Source organism: Oryctolagus cuniculus, chromosome 17 (genome assembly GCF_964237555.1).
Source record: "Oryctolagus cuniculus chromosome 17, mOryCun1.1, whole genome shotgun sequence".
Lineage (NCBI taxonomy): Eukaryota > Metazoa > Chordata > Mammalia > Lagomorpha > Leporidae > Oryctolagus > Oryctolagus cuniculus.
In genome coordinates, this window is record NC_091448.1 from 19757348 (window position 1) to 19769543 (window position 12196).

Sequence of the window (12196 nt, forward strand, 5' to 3'; positions counted from 1 at the left end):
TACGAGGGTAAGCGGAGCGACGAAACTATGGGGCAAACGCTAAGTAAGCAGGAACTCTCTTTGTGAAGGGGTTAAAAGCATCACTCAAGGCAGGAGGAGCAAGGGTTAAAAAAGGCGAGCCATAGAACAGTTCATTAGTGCTATAGGAACAGTCAGTCCTTGGTTTGCAGAAGGAGTCGGGAAGGAGCAACACTGGGATTTGCTCTGAAAAGATTTAATGTGCATTTAAAGAAACAAAGCAAGCCACTGTCGCTCCCCCTCTTCGTGGAGGAACGACACAGAACCCTGCGCTGTTCTTTCGTCTGCTCGGCCCTCCCCGGGTTTGCTGCTGGTTCTTCCCGGGTTGGCTACTATCCCTTCCACCTCCGTGGAAGGGCAGTTCCCCCTGGCCACATTCCCCACTTCCGCAGGGGAGCGGCACACCGCCGGCCGGGTCTCTCGGGGGCTGCACGGGTGTTCCTTCAGCTAGATGTTCCCCTTAGATGTTCCTGATGCATGCCGTCTCTCTCCTCCTTTATAGTCCTCCTCCGCCAATCCCAACTCGGCTGCCCACACGCCGAGTACGCTGCTCTCCAATCAGGAGCAAGTCCTACAGTTTATTGGTTGAACTGGAGGCAGCTGTGCAGAAGCTGTTTACTTCTCTCCCAGCGCCATATTGTGGGAGAGCAGATGCATAGAATAAGTCTTAATTCCAGTAACTCAGTCCAGTCCGAGCTGCTCCCCACAGATCCCCCTTTCTTTTTATTTTTGGCGTTGATATGCGCCTGTCTTCGGTGTCCCGCGGCACACACTCTGCTCTACTTGCTAGAGTTGCCACAGGTTCTTACAAGTCCTATCAATCAGGCAAACCGAATCCGGGTCCTCTCTTCGCCATGTTGTGAGGAGGTTTTTAGGCGCTGATGCGTGCCTGTGTTCGGTGACCTGTGGCTCACACTCTGGTCGAGCCGCCTGCTGGCGCTTACCGCCTTAATCAGGCAGACCGAATCCAAGCCTCCTAATTGTTGTATTGTGGGGAGGCCTTACTGATGTTAATTCGTGCCTGTCTTCGGTGACCTGCGGCGCATAAGCTGCTAGCCGCCGCAGGTGCTCATCGCCTCACTTAATCAGGCAGACCGAATCCAAGATTTCTCATTGCCATGTTGAGGGGAGGCCTTTCTATTTCTCTATTTCTCTATCTCTGGGCATTCCTATTTCTCCCATTTTACTTCTATCTTCCAGCATTCCTATTTCTCTCATTTTACTTATAAACTTCTGTTTCTCTTATCCCCGCGGCTTCCCGGCTGCGCCCGCCCCGAGGCTGCTTCTCGGCAGCTTTCCGGCTCTGAGCCGCTTCAGCCCATGCCTCTCTCATCTGCGCGGCTCGGCTTTGCGCGCACACTCCGCGGTCTCCGCGCTAGCCCCGCGTTCCCTATGTACTTGAGCCCCGCACGCTCTGTCTGCGCGCGGCAGCCTCCGCGAGTCACACAGCGTAGCTTACGTGTCCGCCACTAGCATTCAATCTAAGTTCCCCGGGCTAGCCTGGCGAATTCAACCCAGCATACGTCTCCGCCCCACGGTTTGGCTTCCCATCCTTTGCTCCCCGGGGCTAATCAGACGGATCCCAACCAGGCCTACGTTTCCGCTTCTGGTTTCAAATTTTCGCCCCCTATTCCCAGGCTAACTTGAGAATCCCAAAGTGGCTTTCGTTTCCGCCTCGGCCTGCCCCCCGCGGCTTCAATTTCCCTAACATTTTTCTCTACCCGGTATGTTTCCCCAAACTTTCCTCCAACGATATTCCTCCCTCATTTCTCCTGGCCTCTCCCCACAGTCCGCATCGGAGCCTGTTTGTTCTAGCTTTCACTTTCGCTTTCGACCTTAGAGATTTCTCCCAGCTTCCCCCCATAGTCCGTATCCGAGTCTATGCCTAGGCTTTCAATAGCTTCTTCCGGCACCCTTTTCGTCCGGCTTTTCCCTAGGCTGTTTGCTAGTCTCTCTCTCTGGTATTTTCCCTAGGCTGTTTGCTAGTCTCTCTCTCTGGTATTTTCCCTAGGCTGTTTGCTAGTCTCTCTCTCCGATATTTTCCCAGCTCTTCCCGTTTCTTCCCTCCTAAGTTTCCTTATCCGTCCTAGGTGTCCTATCCGAGTCACGGCACCATTATGTCGCTCCCCCTCTTCGTGGAGGAATGACACAGAACCCTGCGCTGTTCTTTCATCTGCTCGGCCCGTCCCCGGGTTTGCTGCTGGTTCTTCCCGGGTTGGCTACTATCCCTTCCACCTCCGTGGAAGGGCAGTTCCCCCTGGCCACATTCCCCACTTCCGCAGGGGAGCGGCACACCGCCGGCCGGGTCTCTCGGGGGCTGCACGGGTGTTCCTTCAGCTAGATGTTCCCCTTAGATGTTCCTGATGCATGCCGTCTCTCTCCTCCTTTATAGTCCTCCTCCGCCAATCCCAACTCGGCTGCCCACACGCCAAGTACGCTGCTCTCCAATCAGGAGCAAGTCCTACAGTTTATTGGTTGAACTGGAGGCAGCTGTGCAGAAGCTGTTTACTTCTCTCCCAGCGCCATATTGTGGGAGAGCAGATGCATAGAATAAGTCTTAATTCCAGTAACTCAGTCCAGTCCGAGCTGCTCCCCACAAGCCACGACAAAGGCTGTGAACACTTTATTGCAGATGTAGAGAATAGGGTTAAAGAAACAAACTGTAGAGCAGTTTATCAGTGCTGTTGAAAACATTAGTCCTTGGTTTGCTGAAGAGGGTGTTGTGGATAAGAAACACTGGGAGTAAAAAATACAGATCAGTGTACACTGGACAGCCCTCACCTTGCATTTAAATACTTCATTTGAAGTAAATGTTACCTGTTGTGAAGTTAATGTTACTATGTGAAATGAGGAATTGTGGTGACAAAGTGTCCGGACTACCCATTCTGTTTTTGTTTTATGTACTAACTCTACCCCTATTATTGATAGGAATGCTTGGACAGATTATGCTTGGTTTGCTTTACAAAAAAAAAAAATGTAAATCAAAATATGCCGCAAATAGTTAAGATTCCACAAACCTGCAAAAATGTAACAATTACAGATAATAAGAGGCTAATTCCCCCTTGGATATGTTTCAATTTATCCTTAAAACACATTGAATATTATTGTGTTGGATTGCTGGATGTATACTTGTGTGAGAAATTTGTATTGTATTCTTATGATGTGTTAATTATGCCTATACCTTGGTGCAACTCTAGGGCCAAATGTAAGGACAGATTTTTGGGATGGAGAGGCTTGTATCTACGTTTGGCTCTGATAAACAAGTAACTTGTGTGCTGGATAACCTTCTCCTGCTCCTTGGGAGCCTGGCCAGTTCCCGGGGAGGAGGATAAAGGTATGTTTTCTGATAAACAGGTGGGCATGCTCTGTGTCTCGGCTCTCTCTCTGGCCAAGATCCGAGACGGGACGCACTGCTTGCCTAAAATCTTGGCAATGAGCCACCCTTGTCCTTGGGGGCTTTAAGGGGGAGCCGGAGCAAGCCTCTGCTGCTGCTGTTTCATCCCGGGGGAACACGCAGTCAAGCTGAAGGTTAAACGTGCCCGTGATGATGACTAATGATGTTTAATTTCGGTATGGATCCTTTTCTGGTGCTGTGTGAAGACTGCCTAAGAATGCCCACAGTACTGTGCATTCTACAAAACATAAGTACAATGCAGATATGGATCAATTGGCTATTGTGGCTGAGGTGTTCAGTGACAGTCTCTTTGATGAGAGATTAACAAAATGGATTAATTTAAAAACAGGACATTCAGGACCTGCCACTCTGCTTGGTATGTCATTACAAAAATCAACAAGGAGGGCTATGCCTGATAAATGAGAGTGCTATCAATGTGGGCAGCAGGGACATGTGCAAAAAAAAGGTCCAAAAGTTAAAGATCAAAATAAGACTCCTCCTGCGATTTGCCCCCGGTGCAAAAGAGGAAGGCATTGGGCCAATACATGTCACTCCAAAACTGATAGAAAGGCAATTCATTAAAATAATAAAGTTCAAAAAACTAGAAGCGGGGCTGGCCCCAGGCCCCATCCCAACAAAACCAACACATTTTGGGGGCCATGACATTTGTTCCTCGACAAAACACCCTACATCCGTCAGTTCCCTCCACAGAGCCACAGAGGGTAGTGCGCGACTGGACCTATAGAGTACTGACCCCTGAGATGGGCCCACAAGCCCTCCCTACTGGGATTTTTGGTCCTTTGCCAACTGGGCTTTTTGGTCTCCTACTGGGCAGAAGTAGTACAACTATGAAAGGGTTACAGGTTTTTCCTGGAGTTACAGACGCTGACTTTACTGGTGAAATAAAAATGATGGCTCAAGCCAATACTGTAACTTTACCTCCAGGACAACGCATCGCTCAACCGATTCTGCTCCCCTTCTCTTCAATTGGAAAGTCGTTTTTAAATAAAAGAGGAAATAAAGGTTTTGGATCTTCTGATGCTTATTGGATACAACCCATAACTAAGGACCGACCCAAATTTTTCTTAAAATTAAATAAAAAGTTATTCAGTGGTCTTTGAGGTACTGGAGCTGATGGCTCTGTTATGTCAGCAGCAAGCTGGCCCACGAATTGGAGAAAGGAAATGACCATGACTCAGTCGCGAGGTATTGGTCGGAGTCAGAGATCAGCACAAAGTTCCAAGTTGCTGCAATGGGAGGATGAAGCAGGTAATGCTGGAGCCTGCCGCCCCTATATTTTGGCTGCATTACTTGTTAATCTATGGAGACGTGATATTCTAATTCAAATGGGGGCTTTAATGCGTAGTCCAAAAAAGACTGTTGCCACTAACATACTTCAACAAGGTCATCTGCCAGGTAAGGGTTTAGGCAAACAACAACAAAGCATCACATCTCCAGTTACTTTAACTGTCAATCATGACCAGAGAGGCTTGGGTTTCCCTTGATGGCTACTGGTCAGCCTGTGCCCCGTGCAAAAAATAAAATAAAATAAAAATCAGATAACCCCGTGTGGGTGGATCAGTGGCCTTTACTGCAGGAAAAGATAAATGCTGCACAGATATTGGTGGAAACAATTAACAGCAGGACAACTAGTTCCTTCTAATTCTCCTTGGAATAGTCCTATTTTTGTTATCAGAAAGAAATCTGGGAGATAGCGATTGCTTCAAGGCCTTAGGGCTGTTAGTGCTACTGTGGAAATGATGGGGGCTTTACAACCAGGTTTACCATTGCCTACTGCAATTCCAAAGGACTCTTATATTGCAATAATAGATTTAAAAGATTATTTTTATACTATACCTTTACACCCAGAAGATTGTCCCCGATTTGCTTTCCGTGTTCCACCAGTAAATTTTAAAGAGCCTATGCAAAGATGCCAATGGAGGATCTTACCTCAAAAAATGGCTAATAGCCCTACTTTGTGCCAACAATTCATTGATGCTGCTCTGCAACAAATTTGCAAAAAATATAGCAACTTATATATTGTACACCATGTGGGTGATATTTTAATAGCTGGACCCGAGGAATTCTTGGTGATGCAATGTCTGACAGGAATGAAAGAGCAACTATCTGCTTTTGGTCTTATCATAGCCAGCCCCTGAGAAAATGCAACTTCAATATCCTTATCAATATCTAGGCTTCCAATCGTACCCATGAACAATACTTCCACAGAAAGTCACCTCACAATTGGATTCTTTACAGACTTTAAATGATTTTCAAAAACTTCTAGGGGATGTTAATTGGCCTTGTCCACATCTGCACCTCACAACAGGAGACCTTAAACCTTTATTCGATATCCTGAAGGGAGATAGTTCCCCTACCTCCCAAGGAGTGCTTACTCCCGCAGCATGCCTAGCCTTGCAAAAGGTACAACAAGCCTTATCTCAGAGCTGTGTTTCTTGCATTGATTGTAATCAACCTTTAATTCTTATTGTTTTGATTACAGATTATTTACCCACCACTCTGTTGTGGCAAGAGGCCCCTTTACTTTGGATATATTTACAGGCTACCCTTCAAAAGAATGTTGTACCATATTATAATGCAATAGCTGAGATTATCGCTAAAGGGAGACTAAAATGTACAAAAGATATTTGAAATAGAGCTGACATGTATATGTCAACCAACCATATACTAACAAACAGCTAATATGGCTCCTGTCTTTCACTGAAGGCTGGCCTCTTGCATTAGCTTCTTTTTCAGGGCGAGTTCATAATAACTATCCAGCAGATAAAGTGATACAATTTTTATGACATCATTCCTGTGTATTTCCACGAAATGCAAGCTTTCAACCCTTAGAGAATGCTGGCTTGATATTTATAGAGGGTGCCAACACTGGTCAAGCTTCTGTAATTTGTGATGGTCACCGTACAGTTATTAACACCTCTTTTTCATCTCTACAGCTAGTTGAATTAGCTGCTGTTGCACTTGCATTGCAGTCTACTTTGGATGTAGCGGTTAACATATACACCGATAGCAAATATGTGTTCCTGTCGGTGCCTCGATTGGAAACTTGTTCATTCCTTCCTGGATCCTCAGCTGCCTCTCCTTTGTGTTCTCGCATTTGCACTGTCATTTGGCAGCATACCTGCCCTTTCTTTATAGGTCCTATTCGAGCACATTCCAATCTTCCTGGACCTTTGGTAGAGGGCAATTGTTTGGCAGATTCTGCTCTATGCATATATTCTATTGATACAGCAACAGGAGATCACGTTTTACATCATTTAAATGGGCATACGTTACGCTTAAAACATAACATGACTCGAGAACAAGCTCGACAAATTGTAACATTCTGTTCTACTTGCTCCATCCAGTTACCAGTACCTCACCTTCGAATTAATCCTCGCGGTTTATTTCCCAATCAACTATTGCAAATGGATATCACCCACTTCATGGAATTTGGTAAACAAAAATATATACGTGTGTCTACTGATACTTGTTCTGGATTTATATTTGCTTCCTTACATACAGGTGAAGCCACAAGATGTGTTATTACAAGCTTTTGCTTCCCTAGGAACTCCAAAGCAGATTAAAACGGATAATGAACCTGCTTATATCTCTGCCTCTTTTAAAAATCTTTGTGTAACTTTTTTATATCTCATGTTACTGACATTCCTTATAATCCTCAGGGTCGAGGCATTGTTAAACGTACACATAATACTTTAAAGCAATGCTTTAATAAAATTAAAAAAGGGGAGTTTGGGGTTCTTGCCCATTCTCCTAACAAATGGCTCTCACATGCTTTATTCATTTTAAATTTTTTCACATTGGATAAAGATGGTCGTTTTGCAGCTGATCAACACTGGCGTCCACACAGCTGCGAAAAGAGCAATGGTGAAATGGAGGGATCCTATCACCAATCAATCGAATGGACCTGATCCAGTACTGGTATGGGACGCGGGCTCCTAAGGGATGGGTATTTTTATGCAACCAATTTGCTTTTACATTGTTAGCCCCTGATGATTTTCACAACCGCTCATTGGGCCCTGTGGCCCCAATGCTTTAACATCTGTATTTCCAAAGACAGGACAGCGACGCTCATTCCCTGAGAACTGTGGTGATGATGTCATCGTAATTGGAGACCTGCTTTCACCATGGCTATACAGCTAGTGGGAGTTCCTGGATTGGCTTATGGATATAATCGTGGACTATGAAGGCTTACATGTTTGGTGACCAAAACAATCAATCTTACTGCTACTGCGCTATCCAGTATAGCTGAAGAATTGGATCAAGTTCATCCAGGAGTACACTGAAACCGAGCAGCTATCGATTATTTGCTGTCAAACGATCATATAAGCTGTAAATCTGTACCAGGGGAATGTTATTTTAACATTACGAACAATGTGCCATATATAGAGTCTGTTATTCATAAACTTAAGAGTAAAATGCAACATATGTTTATTACTAACCCACTATTCATTTGGAGGGTTTCAATGGATTCATTGGTTATCAATGTTGGCTGGACCGCTACTGCTTTTCCTACTTTGTATGGGATGTTTTCCGTGTGTTCTGCAATTTGTGCTAACCTCGCTGCAGTCTGTATGGACTGACGTTCATCCTTTAAAACTTTGTACCAAACCTCCTTTTGTAATCAAAAATAGTTGATATTTGGCTATATGTTTCATCTCTCGCCTAATGTCAGGCTGGTCCGATGGCAGTGGGTTATCAGAACTTATCAGCATTAGTGTCACTAAAGTTGGTATACAACCCCCCACTGCTAAATTTAACTGGCTTTAAAAAAAATATCGATCATTCTTCAACTGCCCTATCCTTATCAAACGAACAACAACAAGTATTGCGGCAGGGTATTCTAGATAATAGTGCAGCCGTTGATTATCTTCTCTTATTACATCACAAAAATGCAATCAAGTTAAGAATATGTGTTGTTTTAATCTTACTGATAACTCTCATAGTATTGCTATTGAAATCCAAAAACTCACAGAACTTGCTTCTTACTTGACTCAAGACAAAGGGTCCAAAAGCTTATTCAATTGGCTTACATCCTGGCTGCCAAATTTCTCCTGGCTTAAAGAACTGTTTGTGGGGATTGTAATCTTCCTCATAAGCCTCCTTACAGCCCGTCTTGTCGGCAGGTTGTGGGGAGCAACCCGGACTGGACTGAGTTACTGGAATTAAGACTTATTCTATGCATCTGCTCTCCCACAATATGGCGCTGGGAGAGGAGAAAACAGCTTCTACACAGCTGCCTCCAGTTCAACCAATAAACTGTAGGACCTGCTCCTGATTGGAGGAGAGCAGCGTACTCGGCGTGTGGGTAGCAGACCACGGATTGGTGGAGAGGACTATAAAGGAGGAGAGAGACAGCATGCACCAGGAACATCTAAGGGGAACATCTGAGGGAACACCTGTGCAGCCCCCGAGAGAGCCGGCTGGCGGTGTGCCGCTCCCCTGCGGAAGTGGGGAAGGTGGCCAGGGGGAACCGCCCTTCCATGGAGGTGGAGGGACGGCAGCCAACCCGGGAAGAACCAGCAGCAAACCCGGGGAGGGCCGAGCAGACAAAAGAACAGCGCAGGGTCCTGTGTCGTTCCCCCACGAAGACGGGGAGCGACATAATGGGGCCGTGACTCAGATATGAAGCCTAGGCAGGGTTTAGTGTCGTTCCCCCACGAAGACGGGGAGCGACATAATGGGGCCGTGACTCAGATAGGAAACCTAGGAGGGAAGAAACGGGAAGAAGTGGAAAATACCGGAGAGAGAAACTAGCAAAGAGCCTAGGGAAAAGCCGGACAGAAAAGGTGCCAGAAGAAGCTATCGAAAGCCTAGGCATAGACTCGGATACGGATTGTGGGAAAGAAGTTAGGATTTAAAGTGAAAGCAAGAAGAAACTTAGACTCAGATACGGACTGCAGGTTGAAAGTGAAAGTGAAACCTATAAGAAACTTAGACTTGGATACGGACTGTGGGGAGAGGCCAGGAGAAATGAGGGAGGAATATTGTTGGAAGAAAACTTAGGGAAACATACTGGGTAGAGAAAAATGTTAGGGAGGATGAAGCCGCGAGTGCAGGCCGAGGCGGAGACGTAAGCCAGCTTGGAATTCTTCAAGTCAGCCCGGGGAGCAAGAGGCGAAGATCTGGAACCAGAGGCAGAGACATGGGCCGCCAGGTTGGAATTCGCCAGGTTAGTCCGGGGAACTTAGATTGAATACCGGTGGTGGCGGAAACATAAGCTACGCTGTGTGACTTGTGGAAGCCGCCACGTGCAGAGAGAGCACGGGGCGTGAATAGATAGGGAACGTGGGGCTAGCGCGAGGCCGTGGTGCGGAGACCACGGAGCGCGCGAAGCTGAGCCGCACAGAGCCGGGAAGCCGCTGTAGGGCGGGCACCGGGAAGCAGCGAAGAGCCGGGAAGCCGCTGTGGGGCGAGGTGCCGAGAAGCAGCCTCGGGGCGGGTGCCGGGAAACCGCGGGGATAAGAGAAGCCTCGGGAAGTTTAGAAGTAAAATGAAAGAAATAGGAATGCTGAAAGATGGAAGTGAAATGGGAGAAATAGGAATGCCCGGAGATAGAGAAATAGAGAGAAGTGGGGCCTCCCCACAACATGGCAATGAGAGAGCTTGGATTCGGTCTGCCTGATTAGGGAGGTGGTGAGCACCTGCGGGCGGCTAGCAGCTTATGCGCCGCAGGTCACCGAAGACAGGCACGATTTAACATCAATAAGTCTCCCCACAATACCGCAATGAGAAGGCTTGGATTCGGTCTGCCTGATTAGTAAGGTGGTAAGCACCAGCAGGCAGCTCGACCAGAGTATGAGCTGCAGGTCACCGAAGATAGGCACGAATCAACACCAATAAGTCTCCCCACAATACGGCAATGAGAAGGCTTGGATTCGGTTTGCCTGATTGGTAGGGCTTGTAAGCACCTGCAAGCAGTTCTAGCAGAGCAGAGCATGCGCTGCAGGGCTCCGAACTCAGGCACGCATCAGCGCCTAAAAACCTCCTCACAACGTGGTGAAGAGAGGACCCGGATTCGGTTTGCCTGATTGATAGGACTTGTAAGCACCTGTGGGCAACTCTAGCAAGCAGAGCAGAGTGTGTGCCGCGGGGCACCGAAGACAGGCGCGTATCAACGCCAAAAAATAAAAAGAAAGGGGGATCTGTGGGGAGCAACCCAGACTGGACTGAGTTACTGGAATTAAGACTTATTCTATGCATCTGCTCTCCCACAATATGGCGCTGGGAGAGGAGAAAACAGCTTCTACACAGCTGCCTCCAGTTCAACCAATAAACTGTAGGACCTGCTCCTGATTGGAGGAGAGCAGCGTACTCGGCGTGTGGGTAGCAGACCACGGATTGGTGGAGAGGACTATAAAGGAGGAGAGAGACAGCATGCACCAGGAACATCTAAGGGGAACATCTGAGGGAACACCTGTGCAGCCCCCGAGAGAGCCGGCTGGCGGTGTGCCGCTCCCCTGCGGAAGTGGGGAAGGTGGCCAGGGGGAACCGCCCTTCCATGGAGGTGGAGGGATGGCAGCCAACCCGGGAAGAACCAGCAGCAAACCCGGGGAGGGCCGAGCAGACAAAAGAACAGCGCAGGGTCCTGTGTCGTTCCCCCACGAAGATGGGGAGTGACAGCAGGTGTTTTGTGTATTTTCTAACTAGGCCTTGGAAGTCCCTCAGAAGATAAGACGGTGGGTAGTCAATGACGGGTAAGATGGGTTGCCGCACATAGCAACCTAAGACAGGGATTCATCAATGACGATGGATTCTGATGACGGGTAAGAATGTGCAGGTGGAACCCACAACCTAAGACAGGCACCATCGTTTGCTTCATTATAAAATAAAATTAAAAAAAAAAAAAAAAAACCAGCACCGCTCAGAGTGCAGAGTTACATTTAATGGGCCTCCACCTATCTTTACGTTGCTTCTGATGCCTAGCTTTCTCTTCCTCCTGGTTTTGGTTAAAGCAGACCAGAGGATGCACGTCAAGGGGGTGCTCATGTCCCATCTCTAATCTTTGTGGCCCACACTAGAAGTCTACAGTCACAGGCGTAGTAGTGGTTCTGGTAGTGGTTCTTCTGTGAGGTAGACAATGCCCCTGAGGAAAGCTGTGTCCTCACTTGAAAGCTTTCTCTCCCTTTGTGTGGTCTGAAAGGGAGGTTTTGCCTGTTTACCGTGCCCAAGGCAAAGTCAACCTAGCTGTGAAATTATAATTTAAGCTCTCCTTTTGCCTATGCTATTATCACAGAAAATGGTAGCCATCCCTTTTCTAAGATCCAAAAGCCAAGTGGTGCCTCTTGGAGCGTCCTTCCGAATACTCAGTCTCCCATCTTGAAGAGACTAGAGAGAGGAGGGAGGGAGTCCCAGACTGCTTGCTGACAATAGCAATAGCAAATGAAGACTTAGCAAGCGATGTCACCCTTTAGATAACCACTTAGGAGAACATTTAACAGGAGGTCCGATGCCTCCTGTAAATTTTAAGAATACGTGTGTTTGGAAACATCTCTTAAATATCTGACATGATGTGGCTTGTTGAATCAGCAAACTCAAGCACAAACATATAAAAACATTTTCGTTTCTTTCTACCAACAGATTTAAAGCTTCTGATACAGAGATTCAGGTCACAAGAATCAAAATGTATCTTTGATTAATTTTAGCAGTTTAAATTTATGAGCAATCTGTTCTCTATAAGCCAATGAAAATAAAGCTCTTAATAAATGTTCCCGTGTAGACATACCATATGTGTATACATATAACATAACATACAAGATAGCA